The following is a 22,155-nucleotide window of genomic DNA, read 5'->3' as shown; positions in this document are numbered from 1 at the left end:
CTTGTCGCCTAAAAGAGCTGTGCCTTGGGTTTACAGGATGGGCAACGGGCCATGCAAATCAGTGTTTTGCACAAAGCACGCTTGCTTTTCTCTGGCTATGAAGCTGCTGCGTCTTCTCCTCTTTCCAAGGCTAGCTGGAGCTTCATCAGACTGGTCTGGCTTTATGCTGCATCACTTCTCGACTCGGGCCCTAGAGGTTCTCAGAGCTTTCAAAAAGAGTTTCATTTCTCAGCTAAGACTAATAAAATCAAACTCATATCTATCGTGCCCCCATTTAATGCTTTCCCGTATAATTCTCTAATCTGTAGACTCCAGCCAAGGGCCAATAAAGCAATTTCCCCCACTTTTTATGATTTCCTGCTTATAATGCTTCCTTTTTTTCCATTCTTTGAAAAACAACATTAACAATGATGCTTTTAGTTTATCTCCAACAGCCTGCAAAAAGCAAAAATGGAGAGAAAGACAGAGGCCTGTCCAGCAAAGCTTTAGCCTAGAGAGGAGTTGGCCAGTTTGGTGGCTTCTCATTTGCCCAGAGGCCCCTTTTGAAAGCCTTAAGCAGCCTCTTGAACTCCTGTCCACTATTCACACTGGAACTTTCTGTATGTACTTTTCTGACCTTGCCTCATGGCCGTGTTATTTATTTTCACTCTAGAAAACATTAACATCATCAACCTTTGGGTAAAAGCCTATGGAATCCAACTGAACTTAGAATCCAACTGAAAAGGACGTTTTAGTAATAAGCTAACAATATAGAAAAATACCACAATCTAGGCCTTTAGCCACAAAATTAAGGTGATGGCTTAAAGAAGCATGAACCGCCTCCCAAATTTCTCTCTTGTCCTGACTTCTGTACCAAACTCTAAACTTACATAGACAATTCCTAACTTTCTAATAGGAATCTCCGTCTTAACATGGGCAAAACATAATACCTATTCCTCCCCCCCAACCCGTTCTTCCCTTAATTTCCCTCTCTTGGTGAGTGGCACCACCACCTACATCTCAAGCCAGAAAGCCAGGAGTGTCCCCTCATCCACTCCCTTCCTCCCTTCTCATATCCAAACCCGCACCAGGACTCTGAAAGCTGGAAGGTGAAAGTGTGTTTTCAACATCCATCCACTCCTACATCACCCCTGCTCCTCCCAGTTCGAGCCTCCAGTATCTTTTGCCAGCACTGCTGATGTGGCCTCTGGTCTCCCAGCTTCCATTCTCGCCCATTTTCGTCTGGTTTTCCTTAAAGCAGATAGAATCGTCTTTCTAAAAATGTGTATCAGTTCACGCCATTCTCCTAGGAACCCATCTGTGGTTTCCCACTGCACTTTGAATAAAGCCCATCTCATGTCCAGGTCCGCAAGCTCCTCTGCCTACTTTTCCGACTCTCCCTCTGACTCAGTCAAGCCCACTGGAGGCCTGTTTTTGAAGATGACCAGCCATTCTTTGGCCCCTTCGTGCTTCTCTATCTACAGCGCTATTCGTCCCACAGAAATTCACCTGGCGGGCTCCTGCCTATCATCTGCATGTCAGCAGCAACTGCTTTGCAGAAAAGCCTCCCCTGGCTGATTGATGTAACATGGTCCCTCTGCTCTCCTTTGCATCACAGGGCGTTAGTCTCTGCATAGCACTATCACTGTGGAAAACCATGGCGTTCATTTATTTGTGAACCAAGTTAACGTTTTGACTTTTCTCTCTCTGGGGAGCAGCACTGTCCATGGGAATGAAAGCCACCTGTATGGCTATAAATTTTTTAGTAGCCACAGTAGAAAAATAATATAAACAATTAAAATTCATTTTAATTGTATATTTAATTGTACACTTTATTTAACCCAGTACCACTAAAGCATCATTTCAACATGTAATCAATATTAAAAATATTAATGAGAAACCTTACATTCTTTTCTTTCACACAGAGTCTTTGCAATTCAGTGTGCATATCACTTTTCTAGTGTGTCTCTATTGGGACTAGACACTTTTCAAATGCTCGATAGCCACATGTGGCTGGTGGCAACTTCACCGGACAGTTCAGCTCTAGAATGTAAGGTCCATGTGAGCAGGGACCTTGCCTGTCCTGTTCACTGCTGCATTCCTTGTGTTTACAAAAAGAACAGTGTCTGACACATAGTAGGCACTCAAGAAATACTTCATGAGTGAGAGAACAGCTTAAAGGATTTTGAGATCTCAGCAGAATTCCTCAGTAAAAACAGAGTATCTATCTTTATGTGCAATTTCAAAGGCTTAAAAAAATCTAAGTAAATCAATTAGTTACTATGAGTGAGGAAAAGTACTGATTTAATAATACTACAAGTATGAATTTTAGGGTAAAGTCCCCAGTCTCCATGATATTGCTCATCTCCCCCTTGGCACCTACTAAACCCTTACATGAAATGCCTTTTTCCTGACCATCCCATTAAAACATTCTAACCCATCCTTCACATCTCAGCTCAAATTCTAACTATAGTAGGGAGCAAGTCTCTTTCAGGCATTCTTGAACAAGCCTTTATTTGGAATTTCACTATACTTTGGATGATCCTCTATTATAGCATTAAACCTACTCTTAAAATAGAGCTCTCCTGTTTGTCTTGATGTTTGTAAGAAGACTTTTGATCCCACTCCCAGGTTGCTAATAGTAACTCTTTAGATGTCTCCATGGGAAGACAATTTATGTACCTGACTGGTGAAATGAAAACCTCTGGCATACACTGGTCCATGTGTGTCAATGGGTGCAGCTGATGTGTCTCAACTGTCCTGAGCTCAGAGAAAAAGGAGTGTGACTGGCTCCTCAGAGACCTCCAGAAGTGATGAGTGTTCAGAAAATGGTAAATATACAAAATAATCACATAAGGATCAAAATATCACCTTTGTTGTTGATACACCTGGGTTGGACATAGTGAGTAAAAGGTTAAGATTTGGTCTGAGCTAACCCAGAACTGCCTGGGAGAATCATCTCAGAGTCTGGACACAGCAGAGTAAAGACAAATGTGGGATGTTGGGCCCATCTGAATGCTGATACCTGGGCAGGGGAGCTATGGTGTGGTGTGGAGGCCTGGGCTTCTACAACTACAGCAGCTGGGCAGGGTCAGATGGAAAGAATGGCACAACTTCTGTGTTAAGGTGACACCCATGCACTTAGCTCTTGTCCACAGCAGCCATACAGTATATATGTGGGAGCAAAAGAAGCTGCATTTTTGGGAGGTGCTGGGCCACCTCATGACATGAAGATGCTTTACCTGGTGACTCTCTTGCCCTGTATTATTCTATCAAGCTAAGCAAAGATGGTATTAAGTGAAAACCTGTGTCTTGTGAGTTTGACAGCTTGAAACTGTAAGAACTATAGTGTCAGAGCAGAGACCTTTAGCCAGGATCAGGCTTTCGAATGCTCCCTCTCAAGTCTTCGTCCTAAGACACAGCAGCAAGAGGAAGCTGCTTGCTCAGGTCTCCTATGCATTCGTGATATGATACAGTGAAATGTCCCTCTTGCCTGTCTGAGCCAGAAGAGTGAAGATGAAGAGAGTAAGACCACGTGTGCTCAGGGCTTGGCCACTGAGAGGGGAGGCCGTGAGAGTGAGAAATGAGAGCAGAGAGAACATGGTCACGTGCGAACATCATTCTCGTGTGCAACTTTACTCAACTGGAAGGCTGAACAAATGAATGTCAAATTCTTCACCGGTCTAATAAATCAATGTTTTTCCCAGGGATAGAAGTGACTCAGGGCAGAGACAATTTGTGCTTCTCTGATACAAATTTAAAAGAAAGAGAACAGAGAATGTGGGCCTGCCAATACCCTGTAAGCATGTCTTTTTCCTGTAGATAGCTCACTCCTTAAAGCCTCGGCCTAGGTCACCTGTGTACGCATAGCTACTGGCTGAGGGCCAAGCACCCGAGAAAGAATTCCAATCAACAAACAAATTATAAATTAATGACTAGTCAATCTTCAACCTTCAATTTATATACTATACAAATCTTTAAAAAAGGTTTTAGACTTTACCCAGGTTTACAGTAGGGAGCCATATAAAAATTATACTTAGAATATGAGATTTATATTGTTTTTCTCTGAAGACCTCTGAGCTGTGCATATGAAAATCACTTATGAAAAATTAATCTCATTCATGTGCTTACTGGTCTCTAAAGTCAGAAATATAGTCAGTATTAGAAAATTGAAAACATTTTGAAAAAGTGCCAAGTACCAAAGAGCCCATTTCAATTGTTGTAACTTCACACAAAAGCCAGATGTTCGGGGAACCGTAAAGACCAGCTTCTTACAGGCACTTAACACAGAAGTCAATTCCCAGCACGGGCGCAGAGCTGGGAAGGAGGAAATGGACAGAACAGACCGCGCTCTTTTTAGAAGAAAAAGGAAAATACCCACAAAAGGAAAAGCTATTGTCAAATTAATGCCAAATACGAATAGAAAATGAGGAATTATCTGAACAATCTGACCAATAAGACATCTAAGAGCTTTTCCTGACATGATGCTTAGAACAATTGCCATTTAACAGGAATAGTTTATAGGAATGACTAGCAAGGGAGAAGCTTAATGGAGACAAGTCTTAGCAAACAAAAACATCTAGGATATTGTTTAATCCAAACTTTTTGAGATAGGGTTGATTTCCCATCCAAGTTTAAGGTAAATCACCTGACTTTAACTTTTAATTTACTGTTAGATAAAAAGTTTTGATATCTTCTGTAGTTGATTTGATTTTTAGCTTTAAAAAAAAAAAGGTCAGTTTCTTCAAGATAGGCCCAGGGCACACCAGGTAAAAAGGTGAGCAATAGAAGCTAAGACTAGTTATATAATGGTCTGACTTAAAGCTAAACACCTACCCTATAAAAACGACAAGGTATGAGTCAACCAACAAAAGTAGTTTATGAGTCAAATTTTCCTAATGCATTCAACTACTCCGTTTTGGGTAAGATTGATGTCACAAAAATGATTTAAGTTCCCTGAAAAAGTGTCCTATTGCGGCAGCCTGAAAGTGTTAATCATTGTAGCATATGAAATTAAAATTAATTTTCAGTATTCATAAGTTTTACTTCCAGGTTCAGTTTCTCAGCATATTACTGATTAATTAAGCCATCCAATATCTGTTTACACATTTCACAATTTTGCCTGACCCTCACTCATTTTTGCGGCCCAGTAGGAGGATGCTAATTTAGGAACAATATACTCATCAGGAAATTATGATTTAGAAAGAGAAGACCAAAAACAGGAGGAGGCAGGTCAGGGTGTGGTCTCATTCCGAGAGGAGATGCTGGGTGTTCCTGAAGGGGCCTTACGGAAAAGGGCAGCTACATGTCGAAATAACCCAGCCTGAATTTGATCTTCACAAAATACCTCCATTGTTTTGTCTGAAATAGTGTGGCTAAAAAATATCATAAAAGCTTATATTAAAATGTACATATGAAAAACATATTAAAATAACAATTAGGCTCTGGGAATTATCTCTGCCATTTCTACTTGTATTAGGACAGTTCATTGGGGTCTTAATGTATTTGTTAACTTACTACTTTCACATAATGTTTATAGAGATTAGGGGAAACTATGTACTTAATGGAAAATATAAATGCTTGCTTGATTGTAGTGGGTTGGGGGAGGAAAGTAAAAAAACAAATGGAAAGAAGAAAAAAGGAACAAAGAAACAATGAACAGAGAAACAAGAAAGAACAAAGAAAATACTTGATAAAAGCAATTTGAGACAAGATAAAAAAAATCTGGTGAATAGCTTTTTAAAGATCTAAAACAATTTCAAAGTCAAAAAGGAAAGAGAGATAGAAAAAAGAGGAAGACTCTAGAACCAGAACAAAATGGAGCTCGAAAATACTGGCACCAATATGTAAAACTATCCATCTAAAATTAAAACTTCCAGATGTATGTTATAGAAAACATTTTTCTTTTTCAGTTTTATAAAGACCTAAGGATCCTCAGAATAATCAGACTCCAAAGATAATCAAGAAGAAACATGGGGTATAAAAGAGATTTTTTTCCTTTGGTCATGTTTTTGATGTGTTTCAATGATCTAGGGGGCAGTGGGTGGACTCTTCTTTTAATGATGTAGCCATGCCTCAAAAAGAGTCTGGGGAGCCTCTTCCAGTTTATCTCTAGAGTCTGTTAATGTTATTTTTATACATTTGGTCTTTCATTTGAGGCTGACTCCGATCACTAGTCTTCAAGCTGGAGGACCTTCGGATTGGTAAATACTGGCAAAGCTCAGCAAGAGTCAGTCCTTTTAAGAGCAAACTAATGTCAGCTAATCCATCCTGTATCCTGCTCTACAACACTGGTAGGGAGTCCAAGGAACAGAACCGTATGAAGGTTGTGTTACGGCTCATGAACTCAAGTAGATGCAGCGCTGAGTACCACTGTGGGGTAAAGCAAGTTATGCCTATAAACGGGTTGGCAGATAGGCTCCATTTCAAGTGCCAGCTGTGATTCATTCCCAGTGCCTGTCTGGAGCACTTCTTTGGGAAAGAGTGCTAGGCTAAGTCTCAGGTTAGAGGGAAAAAATACTGAAATAAATGTGTTTATAATGTGGGAGTAGAGAGTCACACATATCTGACGCATATTGTCACCCTTGATATAAAGATATATTTGACACCCCTGATATAAACAGCGTCTAGAGAGATTTGGTTGTTCATGGAGTGGCCCTAAAGCAGCTGCAGCAAGAAATTAAACAGACAGTCACAGAAAGACATTACACACGTATATACATCCATACACACACACACCAACAGTGGGCAAAAGTAGGCTTACAGTTGGTCATATGGAAAATAATAAATAATTCATAAACAGGAACACAAGAATAAACTGTTTCACATACAACTGTAAACCCACTTTTGTCTACCCCTGTATCACACACACACACGTAAAGTAATTTTAACAGGAGATGGAGGTTATAGTCCCAGGAAAATGTTATTTTGGAGAACAGCACACACGAGACTATATAATTTTTTGCTTCATTAAAAAAATCAGGTTCTTTATTGAATAATCAACTGTTGGTAGATTGGGTTTTTCTACATTAAAAGAATAACTTAGGGAAAAATTCATCTTTAGATATACCCAATTATGTAAATTACTTAACATTTACACAATTATGTGGATTGCTTCCTCACTCTCTCCGCAATTAATTAGCTTTGACGCCAGCTGCGAGGGGGGCTGGCGCCCTCCTGGCACAGCACAGCTGTTTCTCCCCCCACATTCCACCAGCACCACCCTCCAGTTGCTCAGGGATCCCACAAAGAAAGAAAGGAGCTCTCTCTGCAAGAACTGTTGAGGTTCTGGTTAACCACAAAAACGAATGGCCTTGTTTTAATGCACATCTCATTGAAAAAGGATCCCAAATCATCAGTCACACGTATAAACATTTTGTCAGTGCCTACGGTAAGACATTTTAAAGCCCTTCACAAAATCGCTCTTATAATCTAATTAGACAATTATCCCTTAATGGCTTGATTTTTGACTATTCTATTTAAGTAGTTTTAAAATTTGTTATTTGCATTTTTCTTATTAATTAAAAAGTAACAGTACAAAAAGCCAATAAATTCGGTGTCACGTGCACCTAATAGATGAATGTGTGATTAGAATTCAACCTCTCTCTTTAAAATACTCTGGAAAGGTGATTTTTATTTTTAATTTAAAAGCATATTTAGTGTTTATTTCTTTTTAAAATCCTGAGGTAAGAGGACATACATCTGAAATGCTTAGTGTCCAACTGTCACTGAGAGCTAATTCGTATTTAGTTACCTGACAAGTATTCCTCTTACAAAAACAGCCAGCTTTAGCAAAAACATCTATATTAGACTCAACATGAAGCTTGTTCATATTGGCAAGAAGTACACAAAAGAGAACTGACAGATCTTTTCTATATTTGAATTCAAAAGATAGCACCTTTTCACCTGTAATTGGACCAAAAAAGGAACCCAGGAGAGAGGGGCTTTCCTGCTGGTGCTCCAGCACATGCTTTGTTGGGCACCTCACCCCTTACTTAGAGCAGTGCCCACTGGGGTGTGACAGGTTTAAAACTTCTTGCGCTTTATGTAACTTCTGTGTTACTTATAAATCCAAAACAGAGAAACATAAAACTCAGAAAATGAAAGGTTTGAGAAGGAGGCTTAGATTTTCAAAATTAGCAATTTATAAAAAGCCCAGGATTCAAGCACAGAAAAATAAATCCATTACAAACTGATCTTTCCATCATCAGCCAATAAAGCATTGTCTGCATTTTTAAATATATATAATGTATATGTGCAGGGTGGGCAAAAGTAAGTTTACAGTTATAATGCAAATAAATAATACTATAATTAATAAATAATAATACAACAATAAACTGTGTAGCATACTCACAACTATAACCCTACATATATATGTACACATATATATGTGTACATAAAGGCTCCATATTCTCTGAGTTTATACTTTGAAAATGAAAGTGAAATCTTAAGAAGCAATATAAGAAATCACATGATCATATAAATAGATGCAGAAAAAGCATTTGATAAAATCTAGCACCCATTTATGATAAAAACTCTCAACATAATAAAGGCCACATATGACAAACCCACAGCCAATATCATACTTGATGGGCAAAAACTAAAAACATTTCCCTTAAGATCGGGAATAAGGCAGGGATGTCTGCTTTCACCACTCTTATTCAACATAGTACTGGAGGTCCTAGCCACAGCAATCAGGCAAGAATAAGAAATAAAAGAAATCCAACTGGAAAGGAAGATTAAAACTGTCATTATTTGCAGATGACATGATACTGTATATTGACAACCCTAAAGTTTCCGCAAAAAAACTACTAGAACTGATAAATGAATTCAGTAAAGAAGCAGGATACAAAATAAATATCCAGAAGCCAGTTGCATTTATATATACCAATGATTAACTATCAGAAACGGAAACTAAGAAAATAATACTGTTTACAATTGCATAAAAAAATAACTAGGAATAAACTTAACCAGGAATGTAAAAGACCTGTACTCGGAAAATTATACTAACAAACAAAACAGAAACAGACTCATAAATACTGAGAATTGTCTGACAGCTGTTACAGGGGAGGGCCGTTGGGGGACTGAGTGAAAAGGTTAAGAGATTAAGAAAAAAATTTGACAAGACTATGGTGATCACCAGAGGAAAAGTGGGGTGGGGGGAGGTAGATAGGATAAAGTGGGGATAAATGGTGATGGAAGGAGACTTGACTTAGTGTGGTGAACACAATATAATATACAGACGATGTATTATAGAATTGTACACCTGAAACCTATATACTTTTATTAACCAATGTCACCTCAATAAATTCATTTTTTAAAAAGAAAACACAAGTTACCTAGTAGTTAGTCTCCTGGGAAAAAGTGATCCCAGTAGAGCTGACGCAGTGCAGCAAACTGCAAAGTAGACCACATTAAAAAAATGGGCCTAGATTATGAAGCCTTTTGAATCTGTAACATCAGTCAGTGCAGGAAAGTGTACAAGTGAGACAAACAAGAGATTGATGAGAAATAGAAACGTGGGCAGAGCAAAATGACACCGATGGCAGCCATTCATAGAGAAAGACAGATGGACCTTCATTTAAACTTAAGTAAACATTGAGGCAGCTCAGAGAATGATGGTAGCCTATCTATTTTAGCGATTTTATTGCTAGAAAAGACCATTGGTCTAGCAGGAAAAAGTATGGGATCCAAAGATCAACTGACATTAAGAAGTTTCAGGACAAAGCCTGAAGTCAGCTCCGGCCATCCAGGGCTATTGCTCAAGCAGAAATTCCCAGACTTTCCTAGACCCAAGGCGTATGCTTCAGTGCCTGGTGAAGATCGCCTGTGCTTGATTCTGCCAGACTGCCAGCTCGCTTGATTCTGAGTTCCATGTGGAAACCCACCCAGGCACAGTGTGTGCTTCTTGAAAAGATGTTGGGATCATGGAGAAAAGAAATTTGAAAATGAGTCATGATTAAAATGGTCTTTTAATGAAGCTATTTTATGACACCGGGATGCAAGAATCAAAAGCCTCTTAAAATGTCAGCAGCTTCAGTCCCCTTTCTCTAGGTTTATATGCTGCCTGAAGCAACAATGGCCATTCTTTTCAGTCACAAATCCCCATTGCTTCTACAGAATATATGTATACTATATATCTAATTCATTAATCTATATATAATTAATGAAATTTTCAACAACTTAACAATAATTCCTAAAATTAAGGTATTTACAAAAAAACACACAACTTGAAATATCAAAGCTTAAACATTCATGTAAATATGACTTCTTATCTCATTTTTAAAGTTTGGTAGTTTGCATTACTGTGAATGAAATATCTATTGGCTATCAAGGGACTTCTGTTACCTACTAACATTGAAAAAATATTACCTGCTCTTTGGCTCTATTTTTTAATTTCTAAAATGAGAAAGACTGATGAGTAATTTTGGTTGAGGAACTCTTAATTCCAAGTAAATCTGACCAGAACCCCAACATATAGAAGAGATGAAAACGGGTCCATTCTGATTGAAGCCGGGGTGGGGTCCTGAAGGAAAGTTAGAATGAGGCTGATCGCCTGGAGGGGTCAGTGGAGGTCTTGACAAGTAGAAGGGAAGGCTCAGTGAGAAGCAGCTTACACTAAAAAATAGAGGTGGCGACTGGAGAGGGGGCCTTGGACCAGCGGTTGCGACTGGAGCAGTTTTGCACGTTGACAGCTATGGCAGGGCGAGTGCGCGGCCGCTGTGGGGAGAGGAGGGACTTCTTGTGAAGGGCTCGGGAAGCTCAAGTGATGCGGGGTGATGAATGGGTTGGCCTTCAGAATTAATGAAGGTGGGAAGGGAGACTGACGTGGAAGATTCCCGAAAGGCTGTGAATGGCAGCACCGGGAGGGAGAAAGGGCGGCCCGCTCAGCATCAGCCGCCCAGGAGGAGCGGGAAGAGTAATGCGGCGGTGACAGGGAGGGGCAAGAGGAGCCCACTCCCCCTGCAGCCCTGGGCGGGGGCCGTGCAAGGGAGCAGCAGCCGCTGCGGAGGCCTCGAGGGCGAGGGGGGTTTAAAGTCAGTGCCTGGGAAGCCACTGGGCACACAGAGGCTTGCCGATTTCAGAGCAGACCTTTCCTCGGGCACGCTGACCAGTGGCGGTGTTTCTCTCGGGCATTGCCCAGTATCAGGCTGGAGGTTTATGGTCGGTTCAGGGTTCAGGCTCCACTGTTCAGAAGCCTTGGCTCCTACAGCCAGGGTGTTGGTGATGGTGGTGGTGGTGGTGGTGGTGGTGGTGGTGTGTGTGTGTGGTGTTGCTGGTATTGGTGTGTGGTGTGTGGTGTTGTGGGGGGTGTGTGTGTGTGTGTGTGTGCATGCTATGCATGGTGTGGTGTGTGTGGTGTGTATATGGTGTGGGGGGTGTGTATGTGGTGTGTGTGTGTGGTGTGGTGGTGGTGGAGGTGTGTGGTGGGATGTGTGTGTGGTGTGTGGTGTGGTGTATGTGTGTGGTGTGGTGGTGGTGGTGGTGTGTGGTGTGATATGTGTGTGTGTGGTGTGTGTGCGGTGGTGGTGGCGGTGTGTGGTGGGATGTGTGTGTGGTGTGTGTATGTTGTGTGTGTGTGTGTGTGTGTGTGGTATGTGTGATATGCGTGGTATGTGTGGTGTGCGTGGTGTTGGTGTGGTGTGTGTGTGTGAGTGTGTGGTGGACAGAGGTGTAGAAGAGAAGCTCGGAAGCAGTCTTCTGAAATAATCACTTGAAGGATTACAAACAAGGTTTACATATAGATATTGAATACTGCATATGATAAATATAGACAATATGATTTTCCCCTTTTATGTGTCAATTGATATGCCACGTCAATAATTTCAGCCAAGAGAGACAGACAACAGAGCCCTAAGGGAGCAGATCTGCAACAATTTTATATCAGCTTTTAACTAATAAGAAACCAGTAAATGTTTATAATTGGAGAGGAAAAAACATCAAAGTTTTTCATGACGAAGTTCTGCATCAAAATGAGCTGGAAACTGTGCTACAGAATGAAACACTCATAATACCAAATTGTATTTCTCTGAAATAATCAAATACACATTCAGTCTCCCTCTCTGGATAAACAAATACACATTTCTGTGTAAACAAATCCACCTACTACAAAAGGAACCAAGAAAACAACAAAACTATGCCATAAATACCAGAAAATGATGACTGTACTGAACACCTATTGTACTTACTTTGCTTTATTACCCAAAGCTAATGTTCTCCCACCTCCATTTTCCATCTTATCCACAAAAAGCATGAGGCACTGTGGGAAGGGAGCATGTTTTGCTGAATGCTATTACAGAATATTACTGGCTGGGCAGTATTGACATTCTTACATGCATAAATTGATGATAATAGCTGCACCAGGATAACCACATTAGCGAAAATTTAAAAACCAGACCATTGTACAGGGAACTATTTGAAATGGAATGATTATATTTTAATGTGACATCTGATCGTGCAAAGTTGTAAATGGCATTCAGAGGCTATGTAGAGTAGCAAGGTGGATCAGGGCGCCAACCTGTGAAACATCCTTTGTAAACTCCAAATTCAAAGGCTACATACTCATTTGCCATGCTTCATGCTCTTTGATCACACCCTCTGAGCAAAGAAAGTGTTGACTGAGCAGTTCCCCAGTGAGGCTCATGGAAATCAAATACATTTGTGAACTGTAAATACATTTTCATAGGTTAATAGTCACTAATAGCTTGTAATTAATGAACAGCCTGTTAGGTAAATAGGCCACTTTGAAATTTCAGCAGAAGTGAAATATATAAAGGGGATGGTATATATCTCAAATATCTAAAGGGGGTAGAGTCTTTGGGCGATTTTTTTGCAACCTTTACCATCTATCATCTCAAAAGTCTTGTCCAGTTGTCCCTTTCCACATTCCCATTAAAACTCGCTTTCAGGAAAGGATTTAAACATACAAATATACAACCATATAGTCCTTGCATGTCAAATGTCACAAGTAGCCTTATACCAGGAGGCAAAGCAATGCAACTGAGTAGAAGGAAGAGGTAGAGGTTTGGGGACAAAGGTCATAGGGGCTGTGTTGACTTAGGCTTGAGTCCTTGTTTTGCTATTTCTTGGACACATGTTCTGAAGAAATAACTCAGTCTTCCTGATATTTAATTTCCTCTTCTGTACAATGAAGGTAATCATTTCAAGGGCGGCACTAACGTCTGTGGGGACTTTGTATGTATTAGAAAAGGCCTTCCCTCTGGATTAGCAAGAGGAGTGTGGCCTGGACATGAGTCCCATTCTTGCCCTCAGCCTAATGCATCTATTCGGTGCACAAACAGTATGTGTACATGACAGTTACACAGTTGGGCTGTTTTTTGGTGTGTTTTTTCCAGTGTAAAATTTTTATATTTAGAATTAGCCAGCTGGACTCAGTTTAGATGATCCTAATTTGTTGGCAACATCCACAGCATCATAGTCAGGAGCCAGCAGAACATATGTCTTCTCTCCATCAGGCCTGATCCGGTGTTGACCTTGGCCACGTCAATGTCATAGAGCGTCTTCACAGCGTGCTTGATCTGGTGCTCATTGGCCTTGACGTCCACACTGAACACAGCGTATTGTTGTCTTCTGTCATCTTCATGGCTGGCTCAGTAGTCAGGGGACTTTGATGATGGCATAGTGGTCAAGCTGGTTTCTCCTGGGGGTGCTCTTCCGAGGATACTTAGGATGCCTTTGCAGCCTCAGTGTCTTCGGCCTTCGGAGGGTGGGTGACATGCAGATCTTTTTTTTATGGCTGTGGACCCTTTCAGCTCTGCTTTCTTTGCCTTCACAGCCTTTGCTTTGGCTTTGGCTTTGGCTTTGGGAGGGGCAGGGGCTTCCTTCTTTGCTAGGGTCAGGGGGGCTGTCTTGATGACTAAAGGAAATAGCATTCGTGAACGTGGCTCATCCCAGGCCTGTAGCCCAGTCATTCTAACATTTTCAAAGCCACTTTCTTATAGCCCTCCCAGCTTGTATTTCATCATCGCACACATGTGAATGAACACCTGCACACACCCCTGCACTGAATAAGTTAGATAAAATAATAAATGTATATTCATAACTAATTAGTAGATAATAATAAACTTACTTGAAATACTGAGACTCTGTGGGGCAAGTCATTTCCAACTAAAATCATCAGGATAATTTTGCATGTATTTGATGTGGGCAAGTCCAGAGCACGCAGATGGAGTCTTGCCTCATGTGCTTAAGAGTAAATTTGGTAGAAAGTTACATGAGGAACAAACAGCACAGTGGCTTGTTTACCACTGTGTCGGTAAACAGAAGGAGAAGCAATAAATTAATGTTATGGATTTAATAGGCCGGATCCCCATCCCAGGAATTGTCTGTCTGTCCTAGCTTTGCTCAGGGTGTAATAAACGCTGGGGCAAAACATTGATCTTCGCGGAGAAAAGCGACTCATCCATTGCCCCGCCTCTGGCTGCTCAGGGCCCCCCAGTACTCGTCTCATTCCCGACTCCTTGCCCCGGGCGTGGTGCAGGTCGGCGGCCAATGGCGCTGCCGTGAGAGGACCGAGCCGCAAACCCACCTGCACCCTTTGAACCACGCACCCGCAGCGTACACGTGCTGCTTCCTAGGGAACGTGAACGCGTGTACTTTAAAGCATACTACAAAGGACAAAATAAAGTAATTTTAGCCAGCTGCCAGGAAAGCAAACACAAACACACCCACACACATACAACAATGACTAGTTCAGTGCAATGGGGACTTCAAGGATTTCAAAATAAAATTCACAAAGTTTAGTGTATTGAAGATTTTTACAGCTCTAGGAAGTTTGAAGCAGCTGAAAAGAATGATAAGACTGATCTAAAATCATACCCACTCCTATAATCTGTACCCTACTGAACCCTGAGGGAACAATATAGAGAAATTCTCTTGGCGCTGCACAGGGTGAAAATTGTCCTGTATGTCATTTTTCTTCCTCCCAGCAAGCTCCTCAAGACTACTATTAATATTTTTAAAATGTAATACCCTATGGCATGTAATTCAGATGTAAAAATAAAGCATTTTTAATGACAAGAAAAATAGGAGGTTGAGAAACGATGGCACTCGTGTCACAGCATTTGCATTGGGACTCCATTTCCATACCGTAAGTGGGGACCTACTGTCTCAGCTCGCTCTGTCAGACTCCTGTCAACCACATGACCAGCTGCACTCAGAGTCTGGAGAGAGAACCTTGGTAAAGCTGATGCTGCAGTGGGGAGCGATGTCACCGTGCCTTCTCCTCACTCCACTTGTGGGGCTAAAACCTTGCATTTCAAATAAGAAGGGTTCTGGGAGAGGACTACTCCTCTAAAACATACTCGCACTATTGTTTCCTCTGCTCATTTGCTTGGATAATTGGCTTTGCTGAATTGAAACGCTGGAGTCCCAAGGAGCAACCCTTTGTCGAAAGCTTTAGCAAACGCATTAGAAACATTTAAATTGCAAACTCTTCCCCCTTCCCAAGTATGACAGTCCCTCTCTTTTCTTGTTGTGGGGCCTTGATTCACTCATCAGAGCTATTCTGTTCCTTCAGCATCTCACCTAGGACTTTGCAGATTTTTACTTTATGTCCACTCCTGTCCCATCCGACCATGGCAAAGGGGAAGGGGAGAGATAGCATTGTGCGGATGGAGAGAAGGGCGCGGCCTGGTCTCTGGATCTCAAGAGCTGGCCAGTTCTCCAGGGGTGCGTATTAGCTCAGCAGGCAACCGCTAACTTGTTCAGCACAAAATGTTCCATCTTGTGCTGCATTCGTGTTTTCTGAACAACTGAAGGGTTTTGTTTTTAACTAAAATTTCAGAAACCGCATAACTAACACTCCCCATAGGATCTGATAATAATGCTGGGTCTTTGAATAACTTTTGATATTCAAAATATGTAGAAAGAAGTTTGACATTAAAAGTCACCTAGTTATGAAATTTCATTTGTCCCTAGTGCCTCGTAATCCTGCAAATTAAAAGGGATTCTTTTTCATTGCAAAGGAGACAAACAGCATGCTTTTTTTAACACAAAGAGTTCCTTAGTCCACTGGCTTCTAAATATACACAGTTCATCAGCCATCTTCAGGTAGCAGTCACAGGAGGGGTTTAGGTGTCACCAAAATAAATCGTTTTTCTCCCCAGTTCTGGGCTGTCTTTCCCCATCACCCTCTGCTGAGAGGCTCTACCCGCACAGGAGAGGCAGTGTTGGCAGCAAGAACACCCTGCAGCAATGCCATGGGCACGGAGCCAGTGACCACCTTCCTCAGGGGGCTGGCCACAGAGGCAGATTGCTTATCACTTACATAAAGGTCAGTGGTGATTATCTGCTGGAGCCTGTTTGGGAGCCTTGTGGTAAAGAGCTCCTGCTCAGAGTAAGACAGAATCTGGCTTTGAAATCTGTTTTGCCACTAACTTTAGAGTGTGTTATTCTAGAAAGAAATCTAGAAATGGAAAACAGGGAGGAAAACAGTAGCCGTCACCTAGGGCTGCTACAGTGTTGAAACTGTTGTACCCATAAAGCTAGATCCCGACTCCCTGGGTCGTATTCCACCACTGCCACTTTCCGTTGTGTGATCATGAGCAGGTCACTTAACTCTGCCTTAGATTCCTCATCCATAAAACAATATAATATAAAATTAAAGGAAGGGAGGACTAGCAATACCTCTTGGGGCTATTGTGAAGATTACAAGTTAATATGTATAAATGTTTAGAACAGTGCCTCACACACAGTCGGATGTGTTAGTCACCGCCATCATCATCATCATCATCACTGTCATTACCGCCATCATCACAGGCATTGTTATAACACTTCCCACATTAGTTATTACCTATGAAACTGTTCTAAATGAAAGCCCTCATCTCTGATATTATTCTTCATGCTTATCTGTATCTTCTAAGTTTTCCTTAATAAATATGTATTTCTTTGGAGTGAGAAAAATAAAAGTTATAATTACAAAATACTGGTTTAAATTATTTTTGTGCTAAGAAATAAATACAAAGAGATATGAGAAATATCTCTCCTATCAAGGATATGAATATGTGGAAGGGAGTCAGAGCATATTATGAACAGGTTAAAAGGCAGAGTGTAAACAGAGAGCTGGTTTTAAGTCTTAACTATGCCTTTGACTTTGCCCTGCATCTACCTTGAAGTCACACTCAGTATTTTGTCACCACCCCCCCCCATGCCCCAGAGAGAGAAAGAGAAAGAGAGAGAGAGAGGGTCACCCCAAATAGGATGAATGACTAGGTTTTGCTGTGTTTTGTGTTGATATGGGAAGAAGAGGGGCATTGGACAGATCCAGGAACAAATTCCCATTGTACTTCCCAGTGTCTTTTTAGTTCCTTTCTCACTCAGAGGTACGTTGGCTCTCTCATCTATCTTCCCCCACACAGACTCTCAAGGATTCATCTAGGGTCTGTCTATAATCTCTATTATTTCTCTTCTTCCACTAAGAAGGCATTCCAAGAAGCAATCAGGAGTGTCCTCTCTGTCAGCCTCACACTCCTCAGAAGGGCCAGGCAGATGTGGCAAAGAAAGACTTTCAACATAATTTCTAGCTTTGTGATATTTGGCAATTAAATTACTCTTTCCAGGCATAACTTCTTTACTTTTCAAAAAAACTGAGCTATAACTTACACATAGTGAATGCACATATCCTAAATGTATAGATTGATCAATTTTGACAAATATATACATGGGTATAAGCCATACCCCCAACAGGACAGAGAACATATCCATCAATCTAGAAATTTCCTGTGTGGGTCCTGGTTTAATATGCAAAATGAGTATTGGACAGTAATCCTAACTAGTTAGAAGGTTCTCATGAGACCCAAATGAATAGGCTTCCCAAAAGCACCTTGCTGTCCACTTATTTTAAGATGCATCAATGAATAAATACTAAATTAGCAGTCAGGAGTTTCTGTAGTTGAGGAAAGAGACAGACAGGAACAAGGGATCAGACAGGTAAAGGAATTTTAGATGAAAAGCAGCAAGGATTCAAAGTGGAGTCGGGAAGGTGCACATCATATTCCTGCACAACTATCTGCTCCCTCTGAAACGCCTGCAGTACTGGGGTCATACCACCTATTTTCTGCCTCTAATTGCTTTATGTGTTGACATTTTATTTCCCAACTGGACTCTAAGCTCCTTGCAAGAGAGATATATCCCATGCACCTAAGTCTTTAATCTACCACCTGGAATGTCTGCTCCATTGGGGCTGGGGTGTGTGATGTCTCTTTTGTTCATGAGGAATCCAAGTGCTGAGAATGTGCCTGTTACGTGGTAGGTACTTGGAACATTTGCTGAGTGATGAGTGAATCTCCCTCTGCACTCGGTAGGATGCTGAGCACATATTATGTGCTTTAACTCAGTATCTAAATAATTGAGTATTTTACATTAATTATGAAATCCTTCCAGAATATCCACCCCACCCCCAAATAAACATTTGATGAGTTTAAAAAACACACAACACCAGCTTTTGCACTCAGGGACATATTAGCAGATTCTAGAGTTTCCATGTAGTTGTCACAAGAGCAGAGAGAGCACCATAGCTCCTTACAAATGAAAATACACCAGCCTTTTGAAAAATAAAAATAACTAACAAAATGAACTCATTATGTATACTATACATTATCCATGGTTTATCAGTAATGCGCATTGCTCATTGACATTTTTTGCTTGCTATGATTCAGTTAATTCTATTACTTTGCTGTGACTATTGCTGCTCAGTAATAATGACAATTTATTAACCTTAAAAGGTAGTTGTATATCACTTACTTTAATTAGAATGTTAGATTCATAATATTTTACAGTTGAAAGAAATCTTACTCCACATCTAGACATCTACGAGCTTTTTTTTAAGTATCGAAAGTTTTGTTTTTTAATTAGGATCTTACAAAAACTCAGTGTATAAAGGGAAACAAGTAAACCTGTTCTGGTTGACATTGGGGAAGGAGAGCAGGAGAGAGTCCAGATCCCGCCTGCTGACCCTCCCTTTCACCACTCTCCAAGGCGCTCCTCGCTGCAGCAGAACACATAAATTATGCAGGACACAATCTGAATTACACCCCACCAGAAGTAGCCCCTTATTTAACACAGAAGAAATGACACTCAAATAGGGTAAGAGACCTGCCAAATATCACTCAGCTGGGCAGTAGCGGAGCCATGTGAGATTCCTGACCTGCAACCCAGGGCGTTTCTACCACGCTGTCCTGCCCCCTGAGCCAAGGTCATTACTGACAGTTGCCATTCTCACCCGAATCCTTCCAGACATGTTCCCACCTCCAGGGGTGTCCACTTCCCTCTTACAAAGCTGGCACTGAACCCTCTTTCTAGTTGCCCTTGGTTTTCGAATCCAGTTTTTAGGAAATGTCAGGTTACCGGGCTGTTTAACAATTTCTTTCCATGACCCCTATGCTGCTTCCTGAAACTTCTGCCATGAAAGTAGTTAGTTAGCACTTAGAGAAGGTTCTGGTAACTTGTTAGTACCAATAAAGTGCCTTTCACCTCAACACCCACTGTCTACAGGGCAATTTTCATGGCTGACAGACGTAGGCAAACAGTCACATATGTCGTCCATTTATAAAGTGGCTTCATTTAAAGCCCTATGACTTCCAAATGGTTCCTTTACAAATGGGTATCTAGACTTTTTATTATTATACATTTGCACAGGCACAATATTCATTCTTTATTGACGTCCTGCTTATTTTTATCTGGTTTTAATGCTGGCTGTGAAGGTCATCATAAAACTGTCTTCCAGAATACCCATGACAGGGAGGGGAGGGATGAAACAGACCCGCCGCCATATGGGAGAGGACAGGCCTCAGGCCCCCCACTGCCCGGGCGACTGCGCAGCAGATGCAGCTCGCAGGGGGACACCGAGGCAGTGCGGGGAGGGGGCTCCGGCCACTTCAGAGAACGCCTGTGCTTTAAGGGAGCTCTCAGCTCTGAGGCCTCACTTCCACTGTCCAGAGAAAAACCCTTAGCTGCTGGAGGGAAGGCAATTAGGGCCCCTGGAAGGTGGAAAACCAACATTTAATTGGCTCAAACTAAGTGAAGTGCCAACAACTCCCTTTCTCCCCCAGCTCCTGCCTTGTTGGAGTTATCAAATTTTTAATCTTTTCTTGGGGGGGTGTTAGATTTAATTTTATTCTTATCATTCAATTTCCTCTGGGAGGAAAGCTCTCAAGAAAAGCATTTTCAGGACCATGCAGATGATCTCCTTTCAATGACTGACTGCATTCAAATATGTAATTTAGGCTCCCCAAGCTGGGTTGCTTTTGACTATGTATTATTTTTCATACAGTGGAAATGTGATGTGAATCATTTTAATAACTCCTTGCATCACATCCACCTACTCCATCTATTGTGCAAGTAACACCCAGGCATGTGAGCAACACGTGTCAAAGAGCGTCCAGGAAATCACAGTGTGGACCAGAGGCATAACAAGGCTTCCAAGAAAAGTCTGGTAACTGGCCCATAATCGTGCATTAATAGAAATGCAGTGCTCACTTAAGAAGTTATAAAATTGACTGTTTCAGTCAGACTCTGTGCAGCTGTGGGTTCAGTTTTGTGCAGACACATTTTAAAATCATATTGAGCTCTGGCTAGGTGGCTCAGCTGACCGCAGCATCGTCCCATGTACCAGAGGGTTGCTGGTCTGATTCCCAGTTGGGGCACATACCTAGGGGCACATGCAGAAGGTAGTAGATCAATGTTTCTCTTCCCCCCCCTCTCTGTATGTCCTCTAGTGAGGATTAAAAAAAAAAAAAAAAGATAACTTTGAAATAAAGTCATTTAGAATATGGTCTGAATCCTTGCTTGGACTTTACCAGGTTCATCTCCCAAACTCTCCTGCTCTACCGCTTTGTTCCTAAGTAAGGCCTGGCTCATTGGACCCAGGACATGTCACTTACAACTACTCCTACTTCAAAACTCTCCCTCTTCCATGCAGGTTATTTCTCCTCATTCAGGGTTGGAGACACTTCTCTGACCACTAAATCCAAAAGGACATGAACACACACACACACACACACACACACACACACACACACCCCCCCTCCCGTGGCTCACTCGCCCATCCCTGTGTGGTTGTCATCGTGGCACTGATCGCTATCTGAAATGATCATGTGAGGGGGGGCTTACCATCTGCCTCCCTCCTCTACTCCTCTGTAAGCCCCATGCAAGAAAAGGCCTATTTGCTTGTTTCTGCTGTATCACTGTCCCCAGAACAGTGCTGGCACATGGCAGAACCGCCTTAGGTATCTGTTAAATGAATCATAAATAAACGAAGAGAGTAAACCTGGTGTCAGCTGCCCAGGGTGGTGAGAGCACAGAAAGGGGTCATTTGAAAACCTATGGAAGCAAGTGGAGTGTTAGCCTGGGAAAGGGGAGGTTTGGAGAAACCATGATAATTGTCCTAAACAACAGGGGGTCTGCCACACAGAAGAGGAACTGGTGAGTTGGAGGCAGGGAATCTGGGTGTGTATTGTTCAGGCCGAGCATCATGATGAGGAGAGCTCTTCAAAGAGGGCTGGCTCCTTCATTAGATGGGGCTCCCTCTAAACATGAAGAATCAGGGGGCGACCTGGGCCAACTCTCTGGTGTACAAGCTAATTCCGTGGTGCGCAAGAGAATGTATGGAAATTGGAGGGCGAGAGAATGTTGATTCTAATTTTTCTAAGCAAAAGAAAGATCATTTATCCCAATTTTTCATTCGATACAGAAGAACGTAAGGATAAGACAAGTAACATGGTTTGTGCCAGGGTGTGGTGGACACTGTTGCCTGACAAATCTCACGCTTATTCCCAAACTTACCAGATCGTCCCCATTTCCAAGGGACACTAGGAATACTAACCTAGTTCACTGTCTTCTCCTGCGGCCCGTGACCGCTTGACATGGCTCTAGCCAGCGAGAAAGGAGTAAACGAAGGGATGGGATATTCCAGAGTAGCTTTGCTTTCCTGATGAAGGAGGCAGAAGGGGCTATGGCTGCCTTTCTTCTCCCTCTTAAATTAAAGATGAACGTGATGCCTGGAGCTGCGGGGCCATTTTGTGGCCACAGAAGAAACAAGAACACAGAGAGTCTGGCCCTAAAGTCGTCCTAACCAAGGCCAGCAGCCAACTCTTTCCAAACCTCCTTATTTCTTTAAAGGACAGGTTGCAGGGCTCTCTTCCAGCCAAAGGCATTTCT

At 41.8% G+C, this 22,155-nt stretch overlaps 1 protein-coding gene and 1 pseudogene across 2 annotated transcripts in view; both read right to left on the bottom strand.

Moving 5' to 3' along the window:
- The window catches only part of PDE4D (phosphodiesterase 4D), a 1,110,805-nt gene that overhangs the window by 636,465 nt on the left and 452,185 nt on the right, over window positions 1-22,155 (bottom strand). The window lies entirely within an intron of this gene.
- Window positions 13,357-13,910, bottom strand: LOC308554447 (large ribosomal subunit protein uL23 pseudogene; annotated as a pseudogene). Its single transcript has one exon. The product of its transcript is annotated as a large ribosomal subunit protein uL23 pseudogene (transcript).

Source organism: Miniopterus schreibersii, assembly GCF_964146895.1.
Source record: "Miniopterus schreibersii genome assembly, chromosome: 3".
Taxonomy (NCBI): domain Eukaryota; kingdom Metazoa; phylum Chordata; class Mammalia; order Chiroptera; family Miniopteridae; genus Miniopterus; species Miniopterus schreibersii.
This window is presented reverse-complemented; position numbering and strand designations above follow the sequence as displayed.